This window comes from Bufo bufo, chromosome 6, assembly GCF_905171765.1.
Source record: "Bufo bufo chromosome 6, aBufBuf1.1, whole genome shotgun sequence".
Taxonomy (NCBI): domain Eukaryota; kingdom Metazoa; phylum Chordata; class Amphibia; order Anura; family Bufonidae; genus Bufo; species Bufo bufo.
Genome location: NC_053394.1, coordinates 181,199,359 through 181,226,058, shown reverse-complemented (window position 1 = coordinate 181,226,058; position 26,700 = coordinate 181,199,359). Strand labels below are relative to the sequence as shown.

The 26,700-nt window shown below is 46.2% G+C and overlaps 1 protein-coding gene across 2 annotated transcripts in view; it reads right to left on the bottom strand.

Moving 5' to 3' along the window:
- LOC121003959 (zinc finger protein 73-like) overlaps positions 1 to 26,700 on the bottom strand; it is a 156,011-nt gene that overhangs the window by 127,882 nt on the left and 1,429 nt on the right. The gene's annotated exons all lie outside the window — the stretch shown is intronic.

Below are 26,700 nucleotides of genomic sequence, written 5' to 3'. Positions count from 1 at the left end.
CCCAGTTTCCAAGAGGGAACCTTCAATTTAATATTCCTAGTAGACAACCACACATAGTCATTCACTCCTAGGTCCGGACCTGGCGACCGTCTCTTATCAGCCATGCATTTGTATTTACCTCCCATATTTTTCAAGTTAGCTTGCACCTTCTGCCATACCGATGAAAGAGATGACGAAAACCGTTCCTCTTCGGGAACCCCAGAAGACCCCCCCTCTTTGAAAGTACAGAATTGGGGATGAAAACCATATGCACCAAGAAATGGTGACTTGCCAGTGGATTCCTGACGACGATTATTTATGGCAAACTCAGCTAACGGTAAATATGATGACCACAACTCTTGGTTTTCAGACACAAAACATCTTAGATATGTCTCAAGGTTTTGGTTGGTACGCTCAGTCTGTCCATTCGACTGAGGATGGAAAGCAGAGGAAAAGGACAAGTGTACCCCCAAACGAGAACAAAAAGCTTTCCAAAATTTAGAAATAAACTGGGTACCCCGATCCGAAACAACATCGGAGGGGACCCCGTGAAGCTTCACGATTTCACTGACGAATACCTGAGCAAGAGTCTTAGCATTAGGTAGTGCGGGTAACGCAATGAAGTGTACCATTTTGGTAAACCTGTCCACTACTACCAAAATAACTGTTTTACCCGCAGACAAAGGTAAGTCAGTGATAAAATCCATTGACAGATGTGTCCACGGTCTATTGGGAATGACGAGTGGTAATAGGGACCCTGCAGGACGTGTATGTGAAACTTTTGCACGCGCACAGGTAGAACAAGAAGACACAAAATCCAATACATCCTGACGCAACCTTGGACACCAAAAACGACGAGACAATAGTTCCAAGGTTGCTTTACTACCCGGGTGCCCAGCAAGTGCCGAATTATGATGTTCCTTTAATAATTCGAAACGTAAGTTCAACGGTACAAACAATTTCTCTGAGGGGCAAGAGACCGGGGCGTCCCCCTGGGCCTCCAACACCTTCCCCTCTAAAACAGAGTGTACCGCAGAAACAACCACTCCTCTTTGAAGAATGGGTACCGGATCACTCACATTACCCCCTCCAGGGAAACAACGAGATAGTGCATCAGCCTTGGTGTTCTTTGCCCCAGGACGATAGGTAATCACAAAGTTAAACCTGGTAAAAAATAGCGACCACCTAGCCTGTCTAGGGGTGAGACGCTTAGCTGATTCGAGGTACAGAAGATTTTTGTGGTCCGTAATTACAGTGACGGGGTGGACTGCCCCCTCTAAGAAATGACGCCACTCCTCAAACGCAAGTTTAATAGCTAATAGTTCCCTATTGCCAATATCGTAGTTCTTTTCTGCTGCAGATAGTTTTTTAGAAAAGAAAGCACAAGGACGCCATTTGCCAGGAGACGGACCCTGAGACAGCACCGCCCCCACTCCCACCTCTGACGCATCGACTTCAACAATAAAAGGCTGAGAGACATCAGGTTGGACCAGTACAGGTGCTGAGGTAAACCTCTCTTTTAGAGAGGAAAAAGCAACTTTAGCGGCGTCAGACCATTTAGAAAAATCAGTCCCCTTCCTAGTCATGTCAGTAAGCGGTTTTACAATAAGTGAATAATTTTTAATGAATTTCCTATAGAAATTCGCGAAGCCCAAGAACCGTTGTAGTGCTTTGAGGTTCTCAGGAAGATCCCAATCTAAAATTGCCTGGACCTTCCTAGGATCCATACGGAAACCTGACGCAGATAAAAAATAACCTAGGAATTGTATCTCCTGAACGGCGAAGACACATTTTTCAATTTTAGCATATAATTCATTCGTCCGTAGGACCTGCAGTACTTGTCTGACATGCACCTCATGTGTTTTCAGATCGGACGAATAAATTAAAATATCATCTAGGTATATTACCACAAACCTGCCGATTAGATGACTAAAAATGTCATTAACGAAATGTTGAAAGACGGCAGGAGCATTGGTCAGACCGAAAGGCATAACTAGATTTTCATAATGCCCCTCAGGGGTGTTAAACGCTGTCTTCCACTCATCCCCCTCCTTAATACGAATCAGATTGTAGGCACCCCTAAGATCAAGTTTGGAGAACCACCTAGCACCCGCAATCTGATTAAACAGGTCAGGAATGAGAGGAAGAGGGTATGGGTCTCGGATGGTTATCTGATTTAATTCGCGAAAATCTAAGCAAGGACGCAGGCCCCCATCTTTCTTTTTAACGAAGAAAAACCCTGCAGCCACGGGTGAAGAAGAGGGTCTGATGTGTCCCTTAGCCAAGCTCTCGGAGATATAATCTTTCATGGCTTGTCTCTCTGGACCCGAAAGATTATATAACCTGGTCTTGGGTAATTTTGCGCCGGGAATAAGGTTAACCGGGCAATCATAAGGACGATGAGGTGGTAACTTCTGACAACCCTTTTCAGAAAAAACATCCTCAAAGTCCGAAATAAATGTAGGTAGGGTAGTTATGGAGGCGACTAAGCAATTGCTATTTAAGCAATTTTCTCTGCACTGCTCACTCCACTCCAATATCTCCCTGGCCTGCCAATCCACCACTGGATTGTGCGCTACCAACCAGGGAAGACCCAGCACTACCGGAGTGGGAAGCCCCTCCAGAACATAACCTGAAAGCATCTCGTTATGGTGGTCCCCTACCCGAAGGTGTAAATTATGAACCATGTGCGTGAGGTTTCTCTGAGACAGGGGAGCAGAATCAATAGCGAATATGGGAATGGGTCTCTGTAAAGTACAGAGAGACAAACCCAAAGTGCGGGCAAAATGGGCATCTATCAAATTTACCCCTGCTCCACTGTCTAGAAAGAAAGAAATAGTCTCCGTCTTATCACCAAAAATAATAACCGCTGGCAACACAAATTGCGATGTACGTATGGAGGAAACGTATACCCCCCGGCTGACATCCTCCACACAGCCTGGGGTTAGTAGTTTTTCCGACGGTCTTTTGTTTCTGAGGAAAGAAGGACAGACATTAATGAAATGACCCCTCTCCCCACAAAAAAAACAAACCCCACGCCTACGGCGAGCCTCAGGAGGACGGACCTGACGAGTAGTTCCTCCTAGCTGCATAGGCTCGTCTAAGTCCGTACAGACTAACTGCTGCTTGGGAGGGGTTACCAATTGCTCCGGTTTTTTCAACCTGACCCTAAGGCGTCTATCTATTCGGATAGAAAGGGACATAACCGCATCAAGGGAAAAGGGGGTCTCATATAATGCAAGCGCATCCTTAACCCTTTCGGATAACCCAGAGCAGAACTGACTCCTGAGAGCCGGGTCGTTCCATTGGGTATCCGTAGCCCACCTACGGAATTCAGAGCAATACTCCTCTACCGGCCGCTCTCCTTGTAAGAGTCTCCGTAATCTTGATTCAGCCAGGGCGACTCGGTCAGGGTCATCATATATGAGACCCAAGGCCCCAAAAAACTCATCCACTGACCGAAGAGCCTGGGAATCAGTAGGTAAAGAGAACGCCCAGGACTGCGGATCCCCCTGCAGCAGGGAAATAACAACCCCCACCCGCTGATCTTCATTACCAGAGGAGTAAGGGCGCAGTTTAAAATATAACTTACAGGCCTCACGGAATGTCAAAAACTTGTCCCTTCCCCCAGAAAATCTGTCAGGGAGAGGGATCTTGGGTTCCGCAACAACCTGGTTACCAGTAGCAACCGCTGGGCTTGCAGTCAGTTGTAATTGCTGCTGTTGCTGGAGGACCGACGCCTTCAATCCTACCACCTCCAAAGACAGGCCATGAAATTGTTTGGACAGAGCAGCAATTTGATCCATACTGGATTCTAAGTAGGTAAAAAATTTTTTTTTTTTTTTACCTACACAAAATAAGGGCCAGAGATAATGTAATGACCGACGACACGCACAGGGAGGAAAACAGGGAGAGCCCTGCCCAAGGGAGAGGGAAAGGTGGTGACCCCTAACTCACCTTGCGGCTGGCACCTGACTGCCCTGACGTCCCTAGACGGGTTCCTCACCCGTGAGGCGATCGCGTGCCTAAACCCTGGCTTTCCCTAATATGAGCCCTGGATAGTGAACAGGCCGGTGGGATCGCTAGTCCACACCACTATCACTAAGAGGGAAACACCAGGGAGAGGACAGACAAAACAGACAAACACATACACCCAGGTGGGCGACCACAATAAACCAAAAAGGTCCAACAGGGATCTGGAGGGTAGCGTACTGGACCAACTACCAGCGAACGCAGCAACACAGCTCCAGAAGGTCATAATAGATGTCCAGGCAGGAAGTTCTATCTCTGGCAACCAGAGAAGTGTGAGAGAGAAATATAAGGAGGTCTGGGAGTGCTGGACAAGGAACAGCTGAGGAGAAGGAGCTACGGATCCCTGAGTGAGCCAAAAGGGTTTGCTAAGCAAACCCAGAAAGCTACCATAAGGAAAACAGCCCTATCTTAAATAGAGCGTGCAGCCAACCGCTGCGACTTCCTGACCCCGGGTATAACGGAGTCAGGCGTGGTCCTCGACACCCTCGTGACAGCTCTCTATTCAGAATGCATTAGGATAAAACTGATCAGTTTTTTCCCGGTATTGAGCCCCTAAGACGGAACTCAATGCCGGAAAAGAATAATGCTAGTATCAAAGTACCCTAAAACAAAGAAGAAAATTAAATTAAAAATGAGCTGAAACTGATTTTGCTTAGTCTCTCTAGGAAGGGTATAGCTGATGGGAGGAGTGAACACGTTTAACTGCTTCCTAGTGGCTATACCCAAGGTTTCTCTATGTCCCCAAATTATACGGATGAGAAAATGACATACTTCACTGTCCTAGACAAACAGAATTGTTGGCATAGACCATGCAATCTTCTTAGACTCCCAGTGAAGCTGGCATTAACCCCTTGATTGCCTTAGACACTAGAGGTGCCATTAACCTTAACATATGTCTTTAATTCCAGTAGACCACGAGAAAATCAACTTTTTTGGGGTCATTTATCAAAGTGGTGTAAAGTATAACTGGCTTAGTTGCCCATAGCAACCAATCTGATTCCACCTTTCATTTTTAACGGCTCCTTTGGAAAATGAAAGGTGGAATCTGATTGGTTGCTATGGGCAACTAAGCCAGTTCTACTTTACACCACTTTGATAAATGACCCCATCTGTGTCTAGATTCTAAATTACTATGGTGCAGATTTATCAACATAGGTATGCTAGCGATAGAGGCCATATTTATTATGGCTCTGGGGAATTTTATTCTGACACATGCAACTTTGTTATGAAACGTTGTCAGGCTTCAGAGTACTACTTACTATATTAAAGGGGTTTTCTGAGATTTTGATATTTATAACCTATCTATAGAATAGGTCATCAATATAAGATCGGTAAGGGTCCCAAGTGTCAGCTATTTGAGCAGGTCATGGCCTCCTCTCAGTTTACCAAGCACAGTGCTATCTATTTAATAGTGGCCATGCTTGGTATTGCAGCTTAGCCCCATTGACGTGACCAACATTGGCCTAGGAAAAGCCAGCAGCGTTCAGCACAGCACAGCACTGTGCCTCTTTAAGCAGTGGAGGATAGGTAATTAATATCACAATGTCAGTCTAGACCTCACCTGACTACTTTAACCCTTTCAAGACCGGCTGATTTTAAATTTTTTTTATTTTTTACTCCCAGCCCTCCCAAAGCCATAACTTTTTAATTTTTTGATTCACATCGCCATATGAGGGCTTGTTTTTTGCAGGATAAGATGTACTTTCTAATGGCACCATACAATGTGGTGGAAAGTGGGAAAAAAAAATTCCAAGTCGGGAGAAAGTATAAAAAAAAACAAAAAAAAAAAAACACCATACGGTCACAGTTTTATGTTGTTTTTTTTCATTTATTTTACAACGTTTCCTATGCGGTAAAACTGGACTGTTACTATTATTCTGTGGGTCATTATGATTACAACGATACCCCAAATGTAAAGTTTATCTTGCATTTTAATACTGAAAATATACTTTTATTACTTTACTTTCTGAGGGAGGAGAATGGGGAAAAAAACAGCAATACTTTTATTTTATAAATTTTGCAGTATTCATTTTTCGGCATAAATGACATAATAACTTTATTTTCTGGGTCAAATTACACTGATACCAAATATATATAGTCCAATACCAAATATATATAATACACTGCTCAAAAAAATAAAGGGAACACAAAAATAACACATCCTAGATCTGAGTTAATTAAATATTCTTCTGAAATACTTTGTTCTTTACATAGTTGAATGTGCTGACAACAAAATCACACAAAAATAAAAAAATGGAAATCAAATTTTTCAACCCATGGAGGTCTGGATTTGGAGTCACACTCAAAATTAAAGTGGAAAAACACACTACAGGCTGATCCAACTTTGATGTAATGTCCTTAAAACAAGTCAAAATGAGGCTCAGTAGTGTGTGTGGCCTCCACGTGCCTGTATGGCCTCCCTACAACGCCTGTGCATGCTCCTGATGAGGTGGCGGACGGTCTCCTGAAGGATCTCCTCCCAGACCTGGACTAAAGCATCTGCCAACTCCTGGACAGTCTGTGGTGCAATGTTGGTGGATAGAGCGAGACATGATGTCCCAGATGTGCTCAATTGGATTCAGGTCTGGGGAACGGGCGGGCCAGTCCATAGCATCAATGCCTTCGTCTTGCAGGAACTGCTGACACACTCCAGCCACATGAGGTCTAGCATTGTCTTGCATTAGGAGGAACCCAGGGCCAACCGCACCAGCATATGGTCTCACAAGGGGTCTGAGGATCTCATCTCGGTACCTAATGCCAGTCAGGCTACCTCTGGCGAGCACATGGAGGGCTGTGCGGCCCTTCAAAGAAATGCCACCCCACACCATTACTGACCCAATGCCAAACCGGTCATGCTGGAGGATGTTGCAGGCAGCAGAACGTTCTCCACGGCGTCTCCAGACTCTGTCACGTCTGTCACATGTGCTCAGTGTGAACCTGCTTTCATCTGTGAAGAGCACAGGGCGCCAGTGGCGAATTTGCCAATCTTGGTGTTCTCTGGCAAATGCCAAACGTCCTGCACGGTGTTGGGCTGTAAGCACAACCCCCACCTGTGGACGTCGGGCCCTCATGAAGTCTGTTTCTGACCGTTTGAGCAGACACATGCACATTTGTGGCCTGCTGGAGGTCATTTTGCAGGGCTCTGGCAGTGCTCCTCCTGTTCCTCCTTGCACAAAGGCGGAGGTAGCGGTCCTGCTGCTGGGTTGTTGCCCTCCTACGGCCTCCTCCACGTCTCCTGATGTACTGGCCTGTCTCCTGGTAGCGCCTCCATGCTCTGGACACTATGCTGACAGACACCGAAAACCTTCTTGCCACAGCTCGCATTGTTGTGCCATCCTGGATAAGCTGCACTACCTGAGTGTCATGCCCCGCTCTGACGATGTGCGGAGGTCGGCCAGGATAGCAGCACGAGTTTAGTGTTTGTTTTGGAGCTGTGCTGGATCCGCCTCTCATCAGGTGCACTGGGTGGAGTCATTAGTTTAAATAGCACACCATCCAAGTGCTCTGAGCGGATTATAGGAATCATTGTGGTCTTGGAAGCTAGGAAGGAAGGTTGTCTGTTCCAGCTCAGAAAGATAAGTGTGATTTCAAGTTTGGTTGTTTTGTGTCATCTCTCCCATCCAGGTTCTGTGAGAGCAGGCTGCTCCTATTTCCCCTCTTCACCATCTTAGGGAATTTAGGGTATTTCAGCCCAGGCACGGGGACACATCATACCTACCATTAAGGTCTGCATGTGGGCTGAGCAGTGCAGGGAAAGAGGTCAGGGATTAGCTAGGAGGTGACCCTTCCCCTGTCTCTCGCCCAGAGCCTGGTTGGTGGGTTATCTGTGAGTCTGAGTGCACGCCCGCCATGACATTATAATCCGCCATACTGTGACTGCCATTACTCAGCGGTTTTGTGATGGCATCAATTGAAGCATTAGTTGACCGCATGCAGGGGCTAACTGTCACGACCGCTAGCCCAGCAGCAGTCGTGTCGCACCAGACGGAGGGGAAGGGGGACCCTTATCTACGGATGGGAATAGTATGGCCACCCCTGACTAACCCTAAGCTGGCACCTGTCTGCCCTGATACCCTAGATGGGGTGTGAACCCGTGCGGCGAGCAGGATGCCTAAACCCTCAGTCACCCTACCAAGCCTAGAGTGGGGAAAGGCCGATGGGAGCACTAGTCACCATCACTCATGTCTAGGAGAACAGCAGGGGAAGACAGCAACAAACAAACTATAGCAGAGATAGACTTATCCAGTCACGAGCAGAGAAGGCGATCCCAATCACGACAGTCCACGCCGGACAAGAGCTCCACAGCAACACCATCAAACGATCTCCTTCAAAGGTCAGAATAGAACTGGAAGTAAGGACTATATCTGGCAATGACTGCAAGTGAAACTGAAACTAATATAGTAGCTGGGAGTGGCAGACAGGACTCACCTGAGAAGGATGCCTACAAACTCCCAGTCAGGACAAAAAGGTTCACAAGGCAAAACCCGGATGACATACCCTGAACCATGGAGCAAACTCACAAGATATCGCGAGTAGCAAGTCGCTGCGACCTTCTCCTCCCAGACCTGTCTGGATCAGTCACAGTCGTGACAGTACCCCCCTTTCTACGAGGGGCCCCCGGACCCTCAAGACCAGGCCTCTCCGGATGGGAGCTATGAAAAGCCTGAATGAGTCTGTCCGCTTTTATCTCTGAAGCTGGAACCCACATTCTCTCTTCGGAACCATAACCTCTTCAGTGCACCAGGTACTGAAGAGAGCGGCGAACATATCGTGAGTCAACAATCTTTTCTACCTGAAACTCAAGACTGCCATCAACAACCACCGGTGGAGGCGGTAGTGGCAATGGTTCAGGAGGTTCTACATATCTCTTAAGCAGAGATCTGTGGAAGACATTATGGATCCTTAGAGTCTGAGGTAGCTCCAGACAAAAAGCCACCGGGTTAATGATCTTAATTACCCTATAAGGACCAATAAATCTCAGACCTAATTTCCATGAGGGAACCTTCAACTTGATATTTCTGGTAGACAACCACACCAAGTCATTCACCCCAAGGTCCGGACCTTCAGAGCGCCTCCTATCAGCCACACGTTTGTATCTACCACCCATTCTCTTCAAACTTTCTTGCACACTCTGCCACACTGAAGAAAGTGAATACGCAAATCATTCCTCCTCGGGAATCCCAGACGGCCCCCCCTCACTAAACGTACAAAACTGAGGATGGAAACCATACGCACCAAAAAATGGTGACTTATCGGTGGATTCTTGACGACGATTATTAATGGCAAACTCGGCTAACGGTAAATAAGATGACCATTCCTCCTGATTTTCGGAAACAAAGCATCTCAAATATGTCTCTAGGTTTTGATTGGTACGTTCAGTCTGACCGTTGGACTGTGGATGGAAAGATGAAGAAAATGACAGATGAACCCCTAAACGAGAACAAAAAGCTTTCCAAAATTTAGAAACGAATTGGGTACCACGATCCGAAACAATATCGGAAGGGACCCCGTGAAGCTTCACGATGTGGTCAATAAAAACCTGAGCCAGTGTGTTAGCATTAGGCAATGCGGCAAGAGCAATAAAGTGCACCATTTTACTGAATCTGTCAACAACTACAAGAATAACAGTTTTCCCCGCTGATACTGGTAGATCCGTAATGAAATCCATTGATAGGTGCGTCCAAGGCCTGTTGGGGATGGTTAGAGGTAAAAGACGCCCTGCCGGACGAGTATGATCTACCTTAGAACGAGCACAGGTAGCACATGCAGACACAAAATTCAACACCTCCTGGCGTCACTTAGGCCACCAGAACCGATGAGACACTAATTCAGAGGTTGCCCTACTACCTGGGTGTCCTGCCAGTGTGGAGTTATGGTGTTCTTTTAGTATCTCCAGGCGTAAATTTTCTGGCACAAACAGTTTACCCGAGGGGCAGGAGGCCGGGGCGTCCCCCTGAGCTTCCAACACCCTCCCCTCTAAACCTGAGTGTAATGCAGAGACCACCACCCCCTTTTGTAAAATGGGCTCTGGTACCTCAACATCACCCCCTCCAGGAAAACTTCGAGACAATGCATCCGCCTTAGTATTTTTTGCCCCCGGGCGATAGGTTATTACAAAATTAAACCTAGTAAAAAATAACGACCACCGAGCCTGTCTAGGGGTGAGACGTTTAGCAGACTCCAGATATAATACGTTTTTGTGATCAGTAATCACCGTGACGGGATGAACCGCCCCCTCCAAAAAATGACGCCACTCCTCAAAAGCCAACTTAATAGCCAAAAGTTCCCTGTTGCCAATATCATAGTTCCTTTCTGCAGTAGACAATTTCTTCGAAAAGAAAGCACACGGACGCCATTCACCAGGGGACGGGCCCTGAGATAGTACCGCTCCCACCCCCACCTCAGATGCGTCAACCTCTACAATAAAAGGAAGCGAGACATCTGGCTGTACGAGAATAGGGGCCGAGGTGAATCTCTCCTTCAGAGATGCAAAGGCAGTTTTGGCTGCATGTGACCATTTGGAAAAATCGGATCCCTTTCGGGTCATGTCCGTCAGTGGTTTGACCACCAAGGAATAGTTCTTTATAAACTTTCTATAAAAATTGGCAAACCCCAGGAAGCGTTGCAATGCCTTCAGGTTCTCAGGCAGATCCCAGTCTATAATCGCCCGGACTTTCTCTGGATCCATGCGGAAACCTGAATCTGACAACACATACCCCAGAAATGGCAGTTCTTTTACGGCGAACACACATTTTTCTAACTTAGCAAACAATTTGTTGGCCCTTAATATCTGCAGCACTTGTCTCACATGGATCTTATGTGTATCCAGATCCGGGGAATAGACCAGGATGTCATCAAGATATATCACAACAAATCTCCCGATAAGGTGACTAAAAATATTGTTGACAAAATGTTGGAATACCGCAGGCGCATTAGTAAGACCAAATGGCATGACCAGATTTTCATAATGCCCTTCCGGAGTATTAAAAGCCGTCTTCCACTCATCCCCCTCTTTGATGCGAACCAGGTTATAGGCTCCTCTGAGATCCATTTTGGAGAACCATTTAGCACCAGCAACCTGATTAAAGAGGTCGGGAATGAGAGGAAGAGGATAGGGATCTCGGATAGTTATCCGGTTTAATTCCCGGAAATCCAGGCAAGGACGTAGGCCCCCCATCTTTCTTTTTAACGAAAAATAACCCTGCAGCCACAGGTGAAGAAGAGGGTCTGATGTGTCCCTTAGCCAAACTCTCCGAAATATAATCTTTCATAGCCTTCCTCTCCGGGCCGGAAAGATTGTATAACCGGGTTTTAGGTAGTTTGGCCCCAGGTAGTAGATTAATCGGGCAATCATATGGACGATGAGGTGGTAACCCCTGACAACCCTTCTCAGAGAACACATCCATAAAATCTGACAGAAAGGCAGGTAAAGATGTTACAGAGAGTGTAGAGCACCTACTACTCAAGCAGTTGTCCTTACAATGTTCACTCCACTCCACAATCTCCCCGGCCTGCCAATCCACCACTGGATTGTGAGTCACCAGCCAGGGAAGCCCCAATACCATAGGAGCCGGAAGACCGTCCAGGACATAACAAGAGATATGCTCTTTATGGAGGTCCCCTACCTGCAGATGGATATTATGGATGATCTGAGTTAACTCTTTCTGAGTAAGAGGGGAGGAGTCGATGGCAAAAACAGGAATAGTTCTGCGTATCGGTTCCGGAGTAAAACCCAGAGCCTGAGCAAACCGTGAATCCAAGTTGACCCCCGCCCCACTGTCCAAAAAGACGGAACAGATCTCAGTTTTATTGCCCGCCTCAACGATAGCGGACAACAAAAACTGAGACATGCGTATGGAGGAAACGAATACGCCCAGACTGTTATCCTCCGCACAATCTGGGGACTCTAGTTTTCCGGCGGCTCCTTTGTTTGTGGTCTCTTGGGTTCTGAGGGACAAACCTTTACAAAATGACCCCTCCCCCCACAACGAAAACAAACCTCTGACCTACGGCGGAACTTAGGAGGATTCACCCGTCTAGTGGCGCCCCCTATTTGCATTGGTTCGACTGGATCATAACAAACCGATCCCTGCCCTATAGAGGCCTCCGTAAAATTTAATAGTCTCTCCCTGAGTCGTCTGTCGATTCTTATGGACAGAGACATAGCAGCCTCCAGAGACCCAGGGACCTCGTATACCGCCAGCGCGTCTTTTAATTTTTCAGACAACCCCTGGCAGAACTGACTCCAAAGGGCCGAGTCGTTCCATAACGTATCAGTAGCCCACCTACGGAATTCGGAACAATATAGTTCAGCAGACCGGTTCTCTTGCCGAAGTCTACGTAGCTTAGACTCAGCCAGTGAGACCCTGTCTGGGTCATCATATACGAGACCCAGGGCTTCAAAAAACTCCTCCACTGATCGTAAGGCCAGAGAGTCTGATGGTAGGGAGAAAGCCCAAGCCTGCGGATCTCCTTACAGGAGAGAAATTACAATGCCCACCCGTTGTTCCTCACCGCCGGAGGATCTAGGGCGTAACCTGAAGAACAATTTGCAAGCTTCTCTGAAGGTTACAAATTGGTCTCTCCCTCCTGAGAACCTATCAGGTAAAGCCACTTTTGGCTCAGGAGTACCTTGGTTTCCCGTAGCAACGGTGGAACCCAAGGATGGCTGCTGCTGCTGCAGCACTGTTGCTTTTAATCCTGCCACTTCAAGGGATAATCCCTGTAATTGTTTCGCCAAAACCGTAACCGGATCCATAGTGGAACAGAAAAATACAAAGCAAAACAGCAAGCAAAAAAAAAAGAAATGTCACTTTTTTTTTTTTTTTTTTTAAAAGGCCAGATATACTGTCACGACCGCTATCCCAGCAGTAGTCGTGTCGCACCAGACGGAGGGGAAGGGGGACCCTTATCTACGGATGGGAATAGTATGGCCACCCCTGACTAACCCTAAGCTGGCACCTGTCTGCCCTGATACCCTAGATGGGGTGTGAACCCGTGCGGCGAGCAGGATGCCTAAACCCTCAGTCACCCTACCAAGCCTAGAGTGGGGAAAGGCCGATGGGAGCACTAGTCACCATCACTCATGTCTAGGAGAACAGCAGGGGAAGACAGCAACAAACAAACTATAGCAGAGATAGACTTATCCAGTCACGAGCAGAGAAGGCGATCCCAATCACGACAGTCCATGCCGGACAAGAGCTCCACAGCAACACCATCAAACGATCTCCTTCAAAGGTCAGAATAGAACTGGAAGTAAGGACTATATCTGGCAATGACTGCAAGTGAAACTGAAACTAATATAGTAGCTGGGAGTGGCAGACAGGACTCACCTGAGAAGGATGCCTACAAACTCCCAGTCAGGACAAAAAGGTTCACAAGGCAAAACCCGGATGACATACCCTGAACCATGGAGCAAACTCACAAGCTATCGCGAGTAGCAAGTCGCTGCGACCTTCTCCTCCCGGACCTGTCTGGATCAGTCACAGTCGTGACACTATCCCTAGAGGTTGTGGAGCTACGGGGTTCGGTCACACGGTGTCCGAATGCTCTGGCAGCTGGTGCAGGTCAAATTTGTGTGGAGCCTAAAGTGGTTCTTCCTGATCGATTTTCAGGAGGTACGGATGACTATCCGTTTTAGAGAATCCTGCAAATTGTACTTTCGGCTGCGTCCATTGTCGTCAGGTGATGAGAGTCAGAGGATAGGTATAGTTATTTCTCTGCTTAAAGGGGACGCGCAATCCTGGGCCTTTTCTCTGCCACCTGGTTCTCGGGCCCTCCGGTCGGTGGATGAATTTTTTAAGGCTCTGGGATTAATCTACGATGATCCAGATCGGGTCTCGATGGCAGAGTCGAGATTACGTAATTTGTTTCAGGGGGAACTTACTGCAGAGGCTTACTGTGTTGAGTTTAGGAGGTGGGCTACTGAATCAGAGTGGAATGATCCCGCGTTACGTAGTCAGTTTTGTCAGGGGTTATCTGAAAGATTGAAGGATGCCCTTGCTTTTCATGAATACCCAGACTCTTTGGAGAATGCCATGTCTTTAGCAGTACGGCTAGATAGACGTATCAGAGAGAGGTATAGGGCTCCATCCGTGCAAGCTACCCCTTCTGTGAGTGGTTTCGTCTCTACTGCCTCCCCGGGTGATGTTACAGGTAACTCTGGGGTAGCGGAGGAACCCATGCAGTTTGGTCAGGTTTCTTGCCATTCTGATAGTAGAAACTTTAGGAAAGTGCACAAACTATATTACTATTGTGGAAAGAGGGCTCATTTTATTTTTGCTTGTCCTTATGTTAAACCACAGGTGGAAGAGAAAAAGAAAAAAAAACTTCCCTGACACTTGGTAGTACGAATGGTGTGGTGGAGCAGGCAGGTATGCAAGCTCCCTGCAGTTCCCGTTTTCTCCTTCCAGCTATGGTGGCGCTAGAGTCAAAAAATGTTTTTGTTGATGTATTCCTTGATTGTGGTGCTGGGGTAAACCTAATTGACTTTCTTTTCCTTCAAAACCTAGGACTAAGTACTTGCACTTTAGAGAATGAGATTCGTGTTTTTGCAATTGATTCTTCCCCTCTTTCTCAAAGGAGCCTTACTCACATTGTTCATGGTATTCACTTAAGGGTGGGTGATTCACATGTTGAAATTATTTCTTGTTTTGTCATGAAGGATTTGCCAGCCCCTATAGTTTTGGGGTTGCCATGGTTGACTAGACATAACCCAATTATAGACTGGCAAGCGAGACAAATCATTGGTTGGAGGGAGTTTTGTTCGGATAATTGTCTTGGCACATCTATCTCTGGTGTGTCCATTACGGCTTTACCTCAGTATCTCTCGGATTTTGCGGATGTCTTTTCGGAGGGTGGGGCTCAGGAATTGCCCCCTCATCGAGACTATGATTGTCAGTTAATCTCATTCCGGGGGCTAAGTTGCCAGAGTCTCGGCTTTACAACCTCTCTCAACCCGAAAGAGAGGTCATGCGAAAGTATGTCGCCGAGAGTTTGGCAAAGGGTCATATTAGACCATCTAAGTCTCCAGTGGCAGTAGGTTTGTTCTTTGTGAAGAAAAAGGATGGATCACTGAGACCGTGTTTGGATTTCCGGGAATTGAACCGTATTACAGTCCGGGATCCATATCCCCTGCCTTTGATCTCTGATCTTTTTGATCAGATTGTTGGAGCCAAGTTGTTCTCCAAGTTGGATTTGAGAGGGACCTACAATCTGATCAGAATCAAGGAGTGGGATGAAAACGGCCTTCATTACGCACGAGGGTCATTTTGAGAACCTGGTTATGCCTTTTGGGTTGACGAACGCGCCAGCAGTATTTCAGCGATTCGACAATTACATTTTTCCATCATTTGGTGGGGAGATTCGTAGTAGTTTACCTGGATGACATTTTAATTTATTCTCCTGATCTGAAGACCCATCAGGATCATGTGAGACAGGTTTTGACGATCCTTCGGGAGAATAAATTATATGCCGAATTGGAGAAATGTTTGTTTGCGGTGCAAGAGCTTCCGTTCTTGGGATACATGCTTTCTGATTCTGGTTTTCGTATGGACCCCGAAAAGGTCCGGGCGGTTCTGGAGTGGGACCGACCAGAGAATCAGAAAGCTTTGATGCGGTTCTTGGGGTTTACGAATTATTATAGAAAATGTATTTCGAATTATTCCACCGTAGTAAAACCTCTCACTGATATGACCAAGAAGGGCGCCGATGTCTCTGTCTGGTCGGATGAGGCATTGCAGGCCTTTTCGGCTATTAAGGAGCGTTTTGCGTCTGCTCCCATTCTGGTGCAGCCGGATGTGTCTCAGCCATTCGTAGTGGAGGTTGATGCATCAGAGGTGGGGGTTGGAGCGGTGCTGTCACAGGGTTCATCTCCTGGCAAGTGGGTACCGTGTGCCTTTTTCTCCAAGAAGCTCTCGGTCGCCGAGAGGAATTATGATGTTGGAGATAGAGAGTTGTTGGCTTTCAAACTGGCCTTTGAGGAATGGCGTCACTGGTTGGAGGGGGCGTCTCACCGACACTGAGCCACTTGTGTGGGTTGTAGACTCCGTCTCATGCTACCACTAGAGTGAAAGCACCGCCAGCATTCAAAAGTGACCAAAACATCAGCCAGGAAGCATAGGAACTGAGAAGTGTCTGTGGTCACCACCTGCAGAACCACTCCTTTATTGGGGGTGTCTTGCTAATTGCCTATAATTTCCAACTGTTGTCTATCCCATTTGCACAACAGCATGTGAAATTGATTGTCACTCAGTGTTGCTTCCTAAGTGGACAGTTTGATTTCACAGAAGTGTGATTGACTTGGAGTTACATTGTGTTGTTTAAGTGTTCCCTTTATTTTTTTGAGCAGTGTATATATAGTAAAAAAAAAAAAAAAAGAAAAACAAAATGCATCTCTGCATTTATTTTTCTTTCTACGGAGCGCCGGGAAGGCTTGATTTTGTTCGGGGCGACTTGTAGTTTTTATTTGGTGGAGAATAAGCAAACAGCGGCAATTCTGGCATTTTTTTTTTTTACGGTGTTCACCGTACAGAATAAAAAAATTGTGTAGTGCAAGTCGATGTGGATGCGGCGATACCAAATATGTTCAGGGTGTTTTTTTGCATATTTTTTTTCCATTGAAAAGCACTTATTCCATGGAAAAAAGTATAGATTTATTTACTTGGCATTTTTTTTATTTCATTTATTTATTTTAACTATTTGACAGTCCCTCAAGGGAACTTTAATAGGTGATCTTTTGATCGAGACTATAATTCTCCTGTATTACTTATGCAGTACAAAAAAATTATAATGTCAGTTCTATACTGACCAGCAAACTGTGCAAGAGGGGGTGGCCTGCTAGGATAAATGGCAGGCACAGCTGGGCCCTTCATTAGGTTCCAACCCGCCATCGGCATCTTGTGATATCATTCGCAGGATACTGATGAGAGACAAAGGGTGTTGCTCCCTCTGTATACCACTTAGATGTCGCAGTCACTATTGATCGCAGCACCTAAGATCTGCAAGTGACACGTGTGGATTTTGGTTCAGCCTAATGCTTGCTTGTTTCTATAACTCTCATAAAAGTACAGAGCCACGGACATGCGCAGCCACCACTCCATTCACTTGGATGCAGCAGCTGCATCACTAGAAATAATGGGGTGATGGACCAGTGCCTGCAGGGTATCAAAGCCTCCAATGGTTCAGTCCCAACGATGGAGACCCCAAGGTATTACAGAATCCTTCCACTGCACCATCGTAGAAGAACCTCTAGATAGGCCACCAGGCATCAGACACCCACCTTCAACTACTGATAACTAAACTCCTCGTTTGGACAAAGTCAATAAGAAAAAATATCCTTCCTACATAAATTACTGATTCCAGCCTAAATCACCAATTACATAAACCCCCAAAACACAGATCGCTGTTGTCACCAGTAGAAGGTATATGTCCCGAAAACTGGACAACCAGAGATTACATAAAGGGACCTACTAAAAGGAATGACAGAATGGAATGCCCATAGAGAATAATGGAAATGTAATATTTAAATTAGAGACAAAACCATTTGACATATCTAATAATTATTTAGCAGGCTTACTCTCCAAGTTCAGAGGGATTATTTAATGTTCAGATTAAGTGGAATTATCACTGTTTTCTGCAGAATGACGAGGGTGAATGACACAAAAGAAATGCCCATAGACTTTAACAGGAAAGTGGAATGCCCATAGAGAATAATGGACCAGAGTGGAATGCCCATAGAGAATAATGGACCAGAGTGGAATGCCCATAGAGAATAATGGACCAGAGTGGAATGCCCATAGAGAATAATGGAAATGTAATATTTGAATGAGAGACAAAACCATTTGACATCTCTAATAAATATTTAGCAGGCTTACTCTCCAAACTCGGTGGGATTATTTTAAATTAAGATTAAGTGGGATTATCATTGGTTTCTATGGAATGACAAGAGGAAGGACAGAATGGAATGCCCATAGAGAATAATGGACCAGAGTGGAATGCCCATAGAGAATAATGGAAATGTAATATTTGAATTAGAGACAAAACCATTTGACATATCTAATAATTATTTAGCAGGTTTACTCTCCAAATTCAGTGGGATTATTTAATGTTCAGATTACGTGGAATTATCACTGTTTTCTGCAGAATGACGAGGGTGAATGACACAAAGGAATGCCCATAGACTATAATGGAAAGTAAACTATGAGCTCATTTGCAGGTAAATCTGTGTTATGTAGGACATTAACCTTTACCGCAAGTGTTCCCTGGGTAGAGTAGCATATTGTAAAATGAAAATTACCTTGGATTATAACCGTTTTCTATAGAATGCAAAGGTGATGGAATGCCCATAGACTATAATGGGAAGTAAAACGTGATTTGGTGCCTGAACCATTCAACATATCAAATAAAGCTGTAGCAGGCTTACTCTTCAAATTCAGTGGGATTATTTAAAATTGAGATTAAGTGGTATTATCATGTTAATGCCCTACATAACACAGATTTACCTGCAAATGAGCTCAGAGTTTACTTTCCATTAAAGTCTATGGGCATTCCCTTGTGTCATTCACCCTCGTCATTCTGCAGAAAAAGGTGATAATTCCACTTAAAGGGTTTCTACCACCAGATTTTGAGATTTTTCGCTGACTGACACTAGCGATCTGCTAGTGTCTGCACTAACTAACAGTGCTCTTGTATCCCCTTTGTCTGCTGCCGTTAAGCTTAAAAACATACTTTTATTGATATGCAAATGAGCCTCTAGGTGTTATGGGGGCGTCTTTTCAGCACCTAGAGCAGGGGTGTCCAAACTTTTTTCGAGGAGGGCCAGATTTGATAAAGTGAACATGTGCGAGGGCCGACCATTTTGCCCAACATTCTTTGAACCATTAAAATTACATGCAAATGAACTATTTTATGCAAATTTTATTGCAAACGGCATACCTTTCATTTTGTGACTTGGATTACAAATCTAAACAGGTGTTAAATCACTCTGCCTTCAATATAAAAAACAGGAGGCAGAAATATGTCGGAAACAGTACATTACAAGGTTGTCTGTTAACTTTTAAATTCCAAAAATGTGAACAGGAACATAACACAAAGTATACACATATGTTCAAATATATTTATAACTGATTGACCAACTGACATTGAAGGGAACCTGTTATCAACTTTATTCCGCCCATACTATACTAAAGGCAGAATAAAGTAGAAACAGGTGAGTTGATTTCAGCGGTCGGTCATTTATAAGTTAAAAGTAAGTGGTTGCCGAGAACCAACATCACAATCATTGCAGACTAGGACTGGAAAAGAGTCCTGGCCTCCTGAGAAGAGTCCTGGTTATTCATAGATTCCTGCTCTCCCTGCCCACCTGCTGATGACTGACAGTCTCCTACGTAGTTTTCTCCCTTTCTCTCTAGGAGAGAACTGCCAATCATCAGCAGATGGGCGGGAAAACAGAAGATTATGAATAACCATGACTCTTCTCAGGTAGATTTGACTCTTTTCAAGGCCTGTGCTGCAATGGTTATGATGCTGGTTCTCAGCAACCACTTACTTTTAGCTCATGAGTGACACACCGCTGAAATCAGCATTTATGTCACAAATTTATGCTGCCCTCAGTGCAGTCAGCATAAAGTTGATGACAGGTTCCCTTTAACTGAGATTTTACAACGTATTCTTCTCAACTGAAAAAAATCTTGCCTGCACTAATGTGAAGGGTGAAACTGAGATCTGGACTGCAGCAGATAGGCTAGATCTGGTTCAAAGGCTGTGGTTTTGATGCGCAAAATATCACGCAAGTGAGAGTCACTTAGTCTTGTCCGCATGCGATTCTTGTTAAGGTTCATAACAGAGAATGTCTTCTCACACAAATATGTTGAGCCAAACAAGCTCAGCATTTTCTTTGGTCGCTCTGGCCTTGTGGCTGTAAGTGTGGAGGCGCAGGGAGAAGGAAAGGCGACGTTAATTGGTGATGACTTTGATTATTATGTTTGGACCTGTAACTCAGCGCTAGAACGCAGCCAGAAATGTTTTAATAATTTTTTTCTTCTACATTTGGGACCTTACATAGTAACATAGTAACATAGTACATAAGGCCGAAAAAAGACATTTGTCCATCCAGTTCGGCCTGTCATCCTACAAGTTGATCCAGAGGAAGGCAAAAAAAAACCCTGTGAGGTAGAAAAAAACCCTGTGAGGTAGAAGATAGACCTTCACACTGTATAAATGTCCTCTGGGGGTAATGTGACCGTGGAGGTAGGAGACCTCCACAAACTGCAACTTAATCGATCACAATTATATTTTATGTTCAGTATGACCGATATTCTGGCCTTACAAGAGAAGAAAAGCCGAGATCTCGCGATGTCCGAGATCTCGCGATGTCCGAGATCTCGTGACGTCAGAGATCTCGTGACGTCAGAGATCTCGTGACGTCAGAGATCTTGTGACATCTGAGATTTGGGCTTTCCTTCTCCCTGAGCCCAAATCCCGCGAGATCTCGGACGTTGTGAGATCTCGGCTTTCCTTCTCTGTGAAGGCAAAGACCAAATCTCGCGTGATCTCGGACGTCGCCGCGAGATTTGGCCTTTGCTGATGCAGCCTCTTCCTGTGAAGCTGTGGGCTCCCGGTGAGTAGCTGGCGGTGACTGCCGAGAGGGGCCGGAATACCCACGATTTAATCAAACCTCTGGGGGGCCGTTTTACTCCGGACCGCGGGTTGCAATTGGCCCGCGGGCCGGACTTTGGACATGCCTGACCTAGAGGCTCCGTCTACTCACTATTTCTGCCACCCAATGCATCCCTCTAGCCCGCCCCTCTTGATTGACAGCCAACCTCGCTCCATCTCGAATTCCAGCACCTGCGCCGTGCGCTTCTGTATTCGGCGCAGGCGCAGTGACTGTCGGACCGCTCCCTGCGCCGGCATCTTCACTGCGGTCCAACAGTCACTGCGCCAAATACAGAAGCGCACGGCGCAGGTGCTGGAATTCGAGATGGAGCGAGGTTGGCTGTCAATCAAGAGGGGCGGGCTGGAGGGATGCATTGGGTGGCAGAAATAGTGAGTAGACGGAGCCTCTAGGTGCTGAAAAGACGCCCCCATAGCACCTAGAGGCTCATTTGCATATCAATAAAAGTATGTTTTTAACCTCTTAAGGACACATGACGTACCGGTACGTCATGATGTCCTGGTACTTAAGGACACATGACGTACCGGTACGTCATGAATGGTTCCGATCACTGCCGCTCGGCCGGCGGTGATCGGAACCCGGTGCCTGCTCAAATCATCGAGCAGGCACCTGGGGCAAATGCGTCGGGGGGTCCTGTGACCCCCCCATGTCGGCGATCGCAGAAAACCGCAGGTCAATTCAGACCTGCGGTTTTCTGCGTTTCCGGGATATTCGGGTCTCTGAAGACCCGATAACCCGGAACAGGATGGTGATGGTGGTGTGATTTCACTCCACCAATCACCATCCAGCGATCCTGAGTGGTGATGGTGACATCACCACTCAGGATCGCTTTCTGATTGGTCTGTGGGCGGTCCGGCGGCAAATTCAAAAGAGGCAGGCGCTCCTCTCCTCCTCCTTTTGTGTTCCGGAGCCGGAGGAGAGAGGAGCTGCCTGCACGTGTCTCTGCCAGCACCCCAGGACCCGATCTGTGCCCCCAGGACCCGATCTGTGCCCCAGCACCCCCCATCAGGTACATAGGGACAGCACAGGGAAAGTTTGGTTTAGGCAGGGAAAAAAAAGGGAAAGTTAGTTTGTGAACTTTTATTGCATCACCCTAGTTAGGGTGTCTGGGGTCCACAGCACAGCTGTGTGACCCTAGACCCCCCAGGGGTGCTGCCACTTCCCCCCCCACTCCCTGCCCCCCCCCCCCACCTTTTTTGGGGTGCATTTTTTTCTTTTTTTTTTTCTTTTTTGGTGTACGCTGACTGTGGCCGGCACTTAGTGTCCGGCCGCTGTTAGCGCATCGCACACCTCACCGCTGATCAACTTCGGACGGTTGATCAGCGGTTTTGAATTTTTTTTTCCACATTTTTTGGCCTTTTTTTAGTTAGTTGTTTTTTTTTTTTTTCTGTTAGTTTTAGGGTTAAGTCCGCGAACACCCGTGCCCCCACACACACGCACACAAAATAAAGAGTTACACACACGCACATACACGCAGACACACACTCCCCTATGGCCCGCCGGACGTTCTCGGCCGAGGAGGCATACGCCCAGCTTGCCTCTGACTCCGAGAGTCCCAGTGAGGATGAGGATGACCCCACATTCCTGTTGTCATCCGCGTCCTCCTCATCATCTAGCGATGATGATGAGCCCCCAAGGCGGCGGAGACGCCGCCAGGCGGAGCAAGGGGACCGCCATGTTAGGGACCCTGTGGCCCAGCCTGGTACGAGCAGCTCTGGGGCTCGTACTGGTTTCCCGGCCCACCAGTTAAATCCACCGGAGCCCCCTGCCGGTGAACTTGTCTGGTGTAGCCCAGAGCGATACGAGCCTGTGATTCCTGATTTTGTAGGCCAATCAGGAATCCAGATTTCCACAGTGGGCTACACTGAATATGACTTTTTTTGTCATTTTTTCAGTGACCCACTGGTAAATCTGATGGTGGAGCAGACGAATCTGTACGCCCAACAGTTCGTCGCTCAACACCCGGGCTCCTTTTTGGCCAGGCCCGGTGGCTGGACGCCGGTCAGTGCAGCCGAAATGAGGACATTTTGGGGCCTCGTGCTGCATATGGGCCTGGTCAAGAAACCCAGTGTCAGGCTGTACTGGAGTGGGGACGTCCTATACCAGACCCCACTTTACAGTACAGCCATGACACGCTCCCGGTTTGAGGCCATCCGGAAATGTCTGCATTATTCCGATAATGCAGCATGTCCACCCCGAGGTGATCCTGCCCATGACCGTCTGTATAAGATACGGCCGGTCATCGATCACTTTGGGGCCAAATTCATGGAGGCCTATGTACCTGGAAGGGAGGTCGCAGTTGATGAGTCTCTCATTGCGTTCAAGGGGAGACTCATTTTCCGCCAGTATGTGCCCTCCAAGCGGGCGAGGTATGGCGTAAAGCTTTACAAAATTTGTGAGAGTACCTCAGGGTACACTTACAAATTTCGTATATACGAGGGGCGAGATTCCCGGATTCAACCACCAGAATGTCCCCCCACTCTGGGTGTTACCGGGAAACTTGTGTGGGACCTTATGTACCCACTGCTGGATAAGGGTTACCACCTGTACGTGGATAACTTTTATACCAGTATCCCCTTGTTCCAGTCCCTTGCCGCCAGATCCACGTTCGCTTGTGGGACCGTGCGGAAAAATCAACGCGGCCTCCCTGCCCTCCCCCTCCAGGTACCTATCCCCAGGGGTGAGACCCGTGCCCTTACCACTGGAAACCTGTTGCTGGTCAGGTATAAGGACAAGAGGGATGTCCTTATGCTGTCCACAATTCATGGTAACGGCATCACCCCTGTCCCTGTGCGAGGTACCGCGGCAACGGTCCTCAAGCCCGATTGTATCGTCGCCTACAATCGGTATATGGGAGGAGTTGATCTCTCGGATCAAGTCCTCAAGCCATATAACGCCATGCGCAAAACCCGGACATGGTACAAAAAAGTTGCGGTCTACTTGGTGCAGGTTGCCATGTACAACTCTTTTGTACTATCCCGAAGCGCTGGCAGCACAGGGACATTCCTGCAGTTCTATGAGGCAGTCCTCATGGCCCTGATCTTTTCGGACCGGGAAAGAGCAGGCCGGAGTACCTCGGGAACTGTAGGTGCCCGGATCGTCCCTGGCCAACACTTTCCAGGTGTGGTCCCCCATACTGGAAAGAAGGGACGAACCCAAAAAAGGTGCAGAGTGTGTCACAGGAGGGGGATACGGAAGGACACCACTACTCAATGTGACACGTGCCCCGATCATCCGGGCCTCTGCATTATTGGTTGCTTCAGGGAGTATCACACTTCCATGGAGTACTAAATTTATATCCCAATTTAGCACTGACATCGGAAAAAAAAACTGGTTCTCAGACTTGAGACACCCAAAAAAATGAAAATAATTTATTAAAAGTAGACATGTTAGGTATTGCCGCGTCGGTAATAATCTCCTCTATAAAAATACCCCATGATCCAACCCCCCAGATTAACACGGTCAAAAAAAAAAAAAAAAAAAAATGCAAAAAACGATTATTTTTTGTCACCAAACATAACAAAAAATTTAATAGCAAGCGATAAAAAAGTCATATAGCCCCCAAAATAGTGCCAATAAAACCGTCCGCTCGTCCTGCAAAAAATGAGCCCCCACATAAGATAATCGGATAAAAAATAAATAAAAAAATGACACCTAGACTTTAGAGATCCAAAAATTTTCTTTTTGTATCAAAAAGGATAATATAGTCAAAAACCTAAATAATTGTAAAAAAAAAGTAGACTTATTAGGTATCGCCGCGTCCGTAAGAATCTCCTCTATAAAAATATCCCATGACCTAACCCCCCAGATTAACACGGTTAAAAAAAATAAAAAAAACGGTGCCAAAAACGCAATTTTTGGCACTTTTCCATTTCAATCCGTTTTTTCCGGTAACAAAACGAGGGTTAACAACCAAACAAAAGTTAAAATTTATTACCCTGATACTGCAGTTTACAGAAATGCCACATTTGTGGTCGTAAACTGCTGTATCAGTAAAAGGGAGGCCGCAAAAGGAAAGGACCGACATGGTTTCTGGAAGGCCGATTTTGATGGCCTTTTTTATTGACACCATGTCCCTTTTGAAGACCCCCTGATGCCCCCCTAGAGTAAAAACTCCCTAAAAGTGACCCCATCTAAGAAACTACACCCCTCAAGGTATTCAAAACTGATTATACAAACTTTATTAACCCTTTAGGTGTTTCTCAACAGTTAATGGCAAATGGAGATGAAATTTCAGAATTTCAATTTTTGGTAACCTTGCCTCACAAAAATGTAATATAGAGCAACCAAAAATCATATGTACCCTAAAAATAGTCCCCCAAAAAATGCCACCTTATCCCCTAGTTTCCAAAATGGGGTCACTTTTAGGGAGTTTCTACTCCAGGGGGGCATCAGGGGGGTTGAAACAGGACACGGTGTAAATAAACCGGTCCATAAAAATCAGCCCTCCAAAAACCAAACGGCGCACCTTTCACTCTACGCCCCGCTGTGTGGCCGTACAGTAGTTTACGGCCACATATTGGGTGTTTCTGTAAACGGCAGAGTCAGGGCAATAAAGATACAGTCTTGTTTGGCTGTTAACCCTTGCTTTGTTAGTGGAAAAAATGGGTTAAAATGGAAAATTAGACAAAAAAATGAAATTCTCAAATTTCATCCCCATTTGCCAATAACTCTTGTGCAACACCTAAAGGGTTAACGACGTATGTAAAATCAGTTTTGAATACCTTGAGGGGTGTACTTTCTTAGATGGGGTCACTTTTAGGGAGTTTCTACTCCAGGGGGGCATCAGGGGGGTTGAAACAGGACACGGTGTAAATAAACCGGTCCATAAAAATCAGCCCTCCAAAAACCAAACGGTGCACCTTTCACTCTACGCCCCGCTGTGTGGCCGTACAGTAGTTTACGGCCACATATTGGGTGTTTCTGTAAACGGCAGAGTCAGGGCAATAAAGATACAGTCTTGTTTGGCTGTTAACCCTTGCTTTGTTAGTGGAAAAAATGGGTTAAAATGGAAAATTAGACAAAAAAATGAAATTCTCAAATTTCATCCCCATTTGCCAATAACTCTTGTGCAACACCTAAAGGGTTAACGACGTATGTAAAATCAGTTTTGAATACCTTGAGGGGTGTACTTTCTTAGATGGGGTCACTTTTAGGGAGTTTCTACTCCAGGGGGGCATCAGGGGGGTTGAAACAGGACACGGTGTAAATAAACCGGTCCATAAAAATCAGCCCTCCAAAAACCAAACGGCGCACCTTTCACTCTACGCCCCGCTGTGTGGCCGTACAGTAGTTTACGGCCACATATTGGGTGTTTCTGTAAACGGCAGAGTCAGGGCAATAAAGATACAGTCTTGTTTGGCTGTTAACCCTTGCTTTGTTAGTGGAAAAAATGGGTTAAAATGGAAATTTAGACAAAAAAATGAAATTCTCAAATTTCATCCCCATTTGCCAATAACTCTTGTGCAACACCTAAAGGGTTAACGACGTATGTAAAATCAGTTTTGAATACCTTGAGGGGTGTAGTTTCTTAGATGGGGTCACTTTTAGGGAGTTTCTACTCTAGGGGTGCATCAGGGGGCTTCAAATGGGACATGGTGTAAATAAACCAGTCCATAAAAATCAGCCCTCCAAAAACCAAACGGCGCACCTTTCACTCTACGCCCCGCTGTGTGGCCGTACAGTAGTTTACGGCCACATATTGGGTGTTTCTGTAAACGGCAGAGTCAGGGCAATAAAGATACAGTCTTGTTTGGCTGTTAACCCTTGCTTTGTTAGTGGAAAAAATGGGTTAAAATGGAAAATTAGACAAAAAAATGAAATTCTCAAATTTCATCCCCATTTGCCAATAACTCTTGTGCAACACCTAAAGGGTTAACGACGTATGTAAAATCAGTTTTGAATACCTTGAGGGGTGTAGTTTCTTAGATGGGGTCATTTTTGGGTGGTTTCTATTATGTAAGCCTCGCAAAGTGACTTCAGACCTGAACTGGTCCCTAAAAATTTAGTTTTTG